The sequence below is a fragment of the Cornus florida genome, unplaced genomic scaffold, assembly GCF_030987335.1.
Source record: "Cornus florida cultivar Cherokee Brave unplaced genomic scaffold, ASM3098733v1 CherokeeBrave_3.0.0_Hap2_Chr11, whole genome shotgun sequence".
NCBI classification, from domain to species: Eukaryota; Viridiplantae; Streptophyta; class Magnoliopsida; order Cornales; family Cornaceae; genus Cornus; species Cornus florida.
Window position 1 is genome coordinate 130,949,951 of NW_026775581.1, and position 6,541 is coordinate 130,956,491.

The following is a 6,541-nucleotide window of genomic DNA, read 5'->3' on the forward strand; positions in this document are numbered from 1 at the left end:
TCTGATGTATATGTTTTATATTTAAATAATAAAAATATACGTAAATTTGATACGTATTATGTTTAAAGTTACTTTATAATATTATGGTAACTTAAGTATTATTGGTTAATCCATTAATAAATAATGGAATGTTTATAATTTATTTATTTAATAAAGATATACATAAATTATATACGTAACATATTTTACTTACCTTTTTAATATTTTATTTTTTTTATTTTTTTAAGTTGACTTGGATTGGGAAAAGGGTTAGGGTTATTTTATTTAGCCTATAAATATATAGTTATAGGTTGTAAAAGGGGGTTAGAAATATTCACGTGATATATGCTAGAGAGAGTTAGAGAAGGAAGGAGGAGAAAAACCCTATAAAGAGAAGATCAAGGAAGAAGAAGCTTAACTTTCGATCCGAAAGTTTAAGGCAAGTTCTTCTTCTATCTCTTTCCCTTTGATTCGTGTTTCTATACATGCCTAGGAAATTCCAGGATTTATTAAACGCATAAAATTAAATAATTATGCATGTTTAATTGGGTTAGAACATAGGTTTTATGAAATTGGTTCATATCTGTTCTTGTGTTATGAATTGATAAAATGCATGATTTTGATTTGATTTCTTATGTGAATTTTTACATGTTTAAATTATGTATTTTTCATATCTGTGGAATGATGGAACGTAGAAACATGCCTAGGATTCCTGAACATTAAATAGGGACTAGGTTTGGGTTTTAATAAATTTAAATAGACTCAATCATAATGATGCTTGCTATTTGAATTTTTTAAACAAACGAATGGATTTAATCTTTTAAAATATTTTAGCAATTGAGATTAAATGTGTAGGATGAATTGGATATAGAGAATCCTTATTTAACGGTATAATAAAATATCATCATGTATAAGATTCAGTTTGTGCAGGACATATGATATAGGAAGTTTAAAGAAATAATAAGTCATTCCTGTTATGTGATAACTTAATATCATATTTATCATAGTTATTTATGGAATGTTTGATGTATTTCCTTAATTGTTACATCAATTGTTGGATTGTGTGGTTTAATGCACCGGTATGGGACGGTGGCATTCTAGGGATGGATTAACTTATTAGTTAAGTCCTACCTATTTTATATAAGGGAATGGATTAACTAAAATGTTAAGTCCTACTTATATTTAAGTCAGGTCAGCTGAACAAGTTGAATGACTTATGGATGATTAATTTATTATATAAGGGAATTGATTAACTAAAATGTTAAGTCCTACTTATATTCAAGTCAGGTCAGCTGAACAAGTTGAATGACTTATGGAGGATTAATTTATATTGGATAGGATGGTTACTAGATTTTATATATATAAGTATGGTGCCATGATATGAGCTTGAGTCTCAGGATCAATGGTTAGGGCGCGTATATCGCCAGGGATGTGTAGCTAGATATAGTGTAGTTGTGTACCCTGGTAGGTCTAGGTACTCATGCCCACTATATGTGCATTTTGCATGTTGCCTACTATTCAGGTTGAGACAACCCTATAATCTAGTGAGGTTCCTTTAGTGTGTATATATATATATATACGGACTACTAGTTACTGTTGGATTGACTAGGATGTATACGTGTATCGGATCTCTGCTTGGACTGTAGTAGAGTAGAACTTGTTTGTGTAATACCCCTAATTTTAAAAAGGATATTCCTGGTATTTAATGGTATTTAATTTATTATTTAAGTGCATTTTATTTGATTATGTGTCATTATTTTTTTTATTAGGTGCTTAATTGTTTTCTTTTGTGGTGATTTAATCTATTTAAATGATATTTATTTTTAGTTATTTGATTGGCATTACTTGTTAGTGTTTTAATTATTTAATTGGCATTAATGGTTTAAGTGTAATTGGTTTAATTATTTGATTGGAATTACTTGTTAGTGTTTTAATTATTTAATTGGCATTAATGGTTTAAGTGTAATTGGTTTAATTATTCTATGTGTGTCTTATTTTATGTGTGTCTTATTTGGTTTAATTGAGTTTACTAATTGTTATTTTGTTCAATTAGATTATTTGTTAAGTATTTAATAGTGAATAGGATAATTAGGTAAATACATCTAACTAGGGTTTTAATTATAGTATAAATTAGGGTTTTATATTATACCCGTCGTAGGTTTCTACGTTAATTGGATGGGCCGGTTAGGATTATGAGTAGAACTTAAATGAACCTAGAGTTTAGGAAAACTCTATAAGTATAAGGTAGACGTCTGTGTAGGGTTTTTTTTTAACAAAGCACACGTTTTGTGGAAGTGGAGAAAGAAAAACGCAGTTTTTCACATTCTGCCCAGATTTCATCAAACATCCGATTCCGCTTCGTCCGTGGTCCGATCGAGCTGAATTTTGGATGAGAGGTTCACGACTCAGTGACGCACAATCTGAACGGTGAAGATCATAGTTTGACCTCGGGAACAGTGATTCGTACTCGTGAACAGTAACCGGGTCGCACATGTTTTTTCCGTTCTGCCCAGATTTCATCAAACATCCGATCCCGCTTTGTCCGTGGTCCGATCGAGCTGAAATTTGGAGGAGAGGTTCATGACTCAGTGACGCACAATCTGAATGGTGAAGATCAGAGTTTGACCTCGGGAACAGTGATTCGCACTCGTGAACAGTAACCAGGTCGCACAGGTTTTTTCCATTCTGCCCAGATTTCAGCAAACATCCGATCCCGCTTTGTCCGTGGTCCGATCGAGCTGAAATTTGGAAGATAGGTTCATAACTCAGTGTCGCACAATCTGAACGGTGGAGATCAGATTTTGAGTTCGGGAATAGTGTTTCGTACCCGTGAACAGTAACCGGGTTTTGGAACTCGCCGGGATTTTTAAGAAGACGATTTTGAAACTTTGAACAAAAGTTTCTGAGGTAAGATTCTATCCTTACTCTTTCCCTTAGGCTTCATACTCTTTGCACTCTTAAATGATTCCAGGATTAATGAAGATTAAACCAAACTAAAATGATATCTGTTTTGCTATGAAACTGGTAGTTACAGTAATGTTGTATGCTTGTTCAACCTAGACTAAGCATGTTTGTGGATGCATTGTGATTCTGTGGTTCACGTTTTTCCTTACCACTGCTAGTATAAATTATTGGAAGGATGGGTTTAGATGATAGCTATCTTAACTTCTGTAATAGCAACTGTTGGAACTTAAATACTAGGAGGATTTGAGTTTAACACTAGATCGGTTTTGTGGAACACTATAATTTGAGCATGTCTACATACATGCTGTGAATATTATTTTGATGCTTACATTATCACAGTTAGTATCAACTGTGGAAGTTAGGATTTTGTGATACATACCCTACATATCTGTATGTCATTTGTAAGGTGATAAATGGAAGTTTTAATTAATTCTGTCTTTATATCAGACTAAAGGGAACAACTTAAATTGGGCATGTATATGTTGTTGTTGTGACCCTGTTTATCAATGTTTATTTTATCACTGCTAACATTGAATGTTGGATGTTGGAATTTAGTTGATATATACTTGATTTATTGGTATTATTAACTACTGGAGGATTGGAAAGTAGGCACCGGTATGGGACGGTGGCATACTAAGGATGGGTTTGGTTTTTAAAACAATACCATTACCCACCTACTTGGAATAAGGATGGGATTAACTAAAAGTTAAGTCCCATGGATTTGTATTGTCATGGCAACTACTTGTTGAGCGGCAATACCAGGGATTTTGGATGGATTTTATATATGTACTGTTATGGTGCCTCGGTATGAGCTTGAGCCTCAGGACTGATGGCTAGGGAGCGTATATGCGTCGGGATGTGTAGCTGGCTACGATGGTTAGAGGTGTACTCTGTTTAGGTATAGGTACATATGCCCACTTCGTGTGCGTTTTAGCATATTACCTCTTTTCAAGTTGAGACCGGCCTGTAGTCCAGTGAGAGTCCTTTAGTGTGACTATATATATATTTACGGACAATTAGGTATTGTTGAATTGTTTAGGATGTACATGCGTATCGGGCCTCTGTTTGGATTATAGTAGTATAGAACTTGCGCATGGGCCTGACCCACTTCTATTTTTCAGGTACACGACAGTTCCAGGCTTAGACGTATTCATGCTGAGCAGAGGTCTCTATTCACTCTTCCGACGATGTAGGGCTCTCTCTATAGAGATGGATTTCCAAGTTGTAAACTGATGGAGTTTTGGAGTTTGGGTTTGATGAAATTTTAATAATTATAATATTTTGCGGATTATATTTTTAGTTCCTTCCAGCTTTAATTTCATTTCTTAATTTATTTTGTATTCCGTGTTCATTATAAAATATTAATTATTTGATATTCCCTCGGGTTTGGGCCTGGGCCTAATCAACCCGTGTCTCGGATCCGAGGGGTATCACAGTTTGTGGGCCTGACCCACCATTATTTTTCAGGTGTTCGTTATGAGTAGAGGTTGTTCGTGCTGAGCGGGGATCAGTCTACTTCATTCTTCCGATGCTACATAGGAGTTCCTTTATGATTCAGTTTCCTGTTTTAGATTACTGTCATTTGTTTAGTTTGGATTTTGTAGGGGTCCACACAGTATGGATTCCCGAGTTGTATTTTGGAAGATCAGTTGTATCAGAAGAGTTTATTAATTAATGGAAATATATTATGAGGTTTATTATTAGATTATCATTTTAGTTTCTTATCAGCATTTTATTTATTCTTCTTTATTCTTTTGTACTCTGTGTTCATTTATTATCAATTTGTTTTGATATCCTCGGGTATTCGGGCGTGGGCCTGGCCAACCCGCATTTGGAAATCCGGGGGTATCACAATTACCCAAGGAAGTCGAGTCGTTGTATCCTGGGGATTGACGCCACTGAGTCTGTTAGTATCGTAGCAAGATGAATCTATCTTAAGGATATAGAATCAAATTCTAACCTCGACTTATAATCAGGTTTTTTTAATTTTATAGTTTTATTTTATTTCATATATATAACTATATTTTATAAGAAACTATATATATATATATATTATATTTTTAGATAATATTTAAATAGTAATACTATAATATATGATATACTTAGATTGCATATCAAGTTGTGACATTGGTCAGTGTGATACCCTCGGATTCCCGAATGCGGGTTGGCCAGGCCCACCCCCGAATACCCGAGGATATCAAAAACAAAATCGGCAATAAACGAACACAGAGTACAAAAGAATAAAGAAGAATAAATAAAATGCTGACAAGAAACTAAAATGATTATCTAATAATAAACCTTGAAATATATTTCAATTAATTAATAAACTCTTCTGATACAACTGATCCTCTAAAATGCAACTCGGGAATTCATACTGTGTGAACTCTTAGAAAATTCAAACTAAACAAATGACAGCAATAACTGTCTAAATCAGGAAACTGAATCATAAAGGAACTCCTATGTAGCATCGGAAGAATGAAGTAGACTGATCCTCGCTCAACATAAACAACCTCTACTCCTGACGAACACCTGAAAAATAATGGTGGGTCAGGCCCACAAACAAATTCTACTCTAAGGTTTACTCAAACCTTGATGTAAGTATTCAATATTTTAATTGAATGATACATCATGTTTTATTTTTGCATAAAACTTGTCTCTATGTAATGAATCAAGATCTATGAATTTAAATCTCTCGAAAAGTTTTTAAAACTAGCACGTTTCCCTACACAAACAACACACAATTGTGGAAGATTCATAGCAAGTACACAAGGACTTGGACTATATTAAAAAATAAAAATAAAAATAAGGTTAATTTCACTCACACCTCTTCATATTAGATCATATTTTATTCTTAAATATCTTTTGAAAATAACTAACAATACATTACAAATTTTTGTTCCGTTTTTCACTTACACTCCAACCATTAATTAAATAGTGCTTGAAGTAGGGACTACGTTTTGTCCCTGAATGAAAGTACAATTAGGATAAACTAACCATAATAGACTAAGCACATAATTGAAACATCTAACGGTTATAAGTGGAATTTGTTCATATCGAATTTGGATGGGGTTGAAGTATGTATAAATAGGTAGGTATGCTATTCAATACCTTAAGCTTTTAGGTAAATGGACAAGCGCTCACCTGTTACAGTTGACATCAGAGCTAAACTTAGTCCTTAATTCGATGAATTTTAACTGGCAGACTAATCCGTGAATTATAAATCTACATCTTTATTTATTGGGTAAAGTGCAAAAAAACCCCTCAATCATGTCTAAATTTGCACATAACCTCCTTGAACTATGTTTTATGCATAAACCCCCTAAACTATCACATTTAGTTGCAAAATATCCCATTATCTTACCTATTTTTCATTAAATGACCATAATACCCTTTCTCATTGAATTGCACTTTCATATATTTTTCTTGTTAAAATAAATTATGAAAAAAAATCAAACTAATTTGATGACATATTCTCCATTAAATTTGCATAAATTTGCCTTTAATTTTTTAAATTAATTATTTAAAAAAAATCTTAAATAAAAAATTTTGAAATAATTTAAGTAATTTCTTAATTTTCATGAATATATTGTATTAAAAA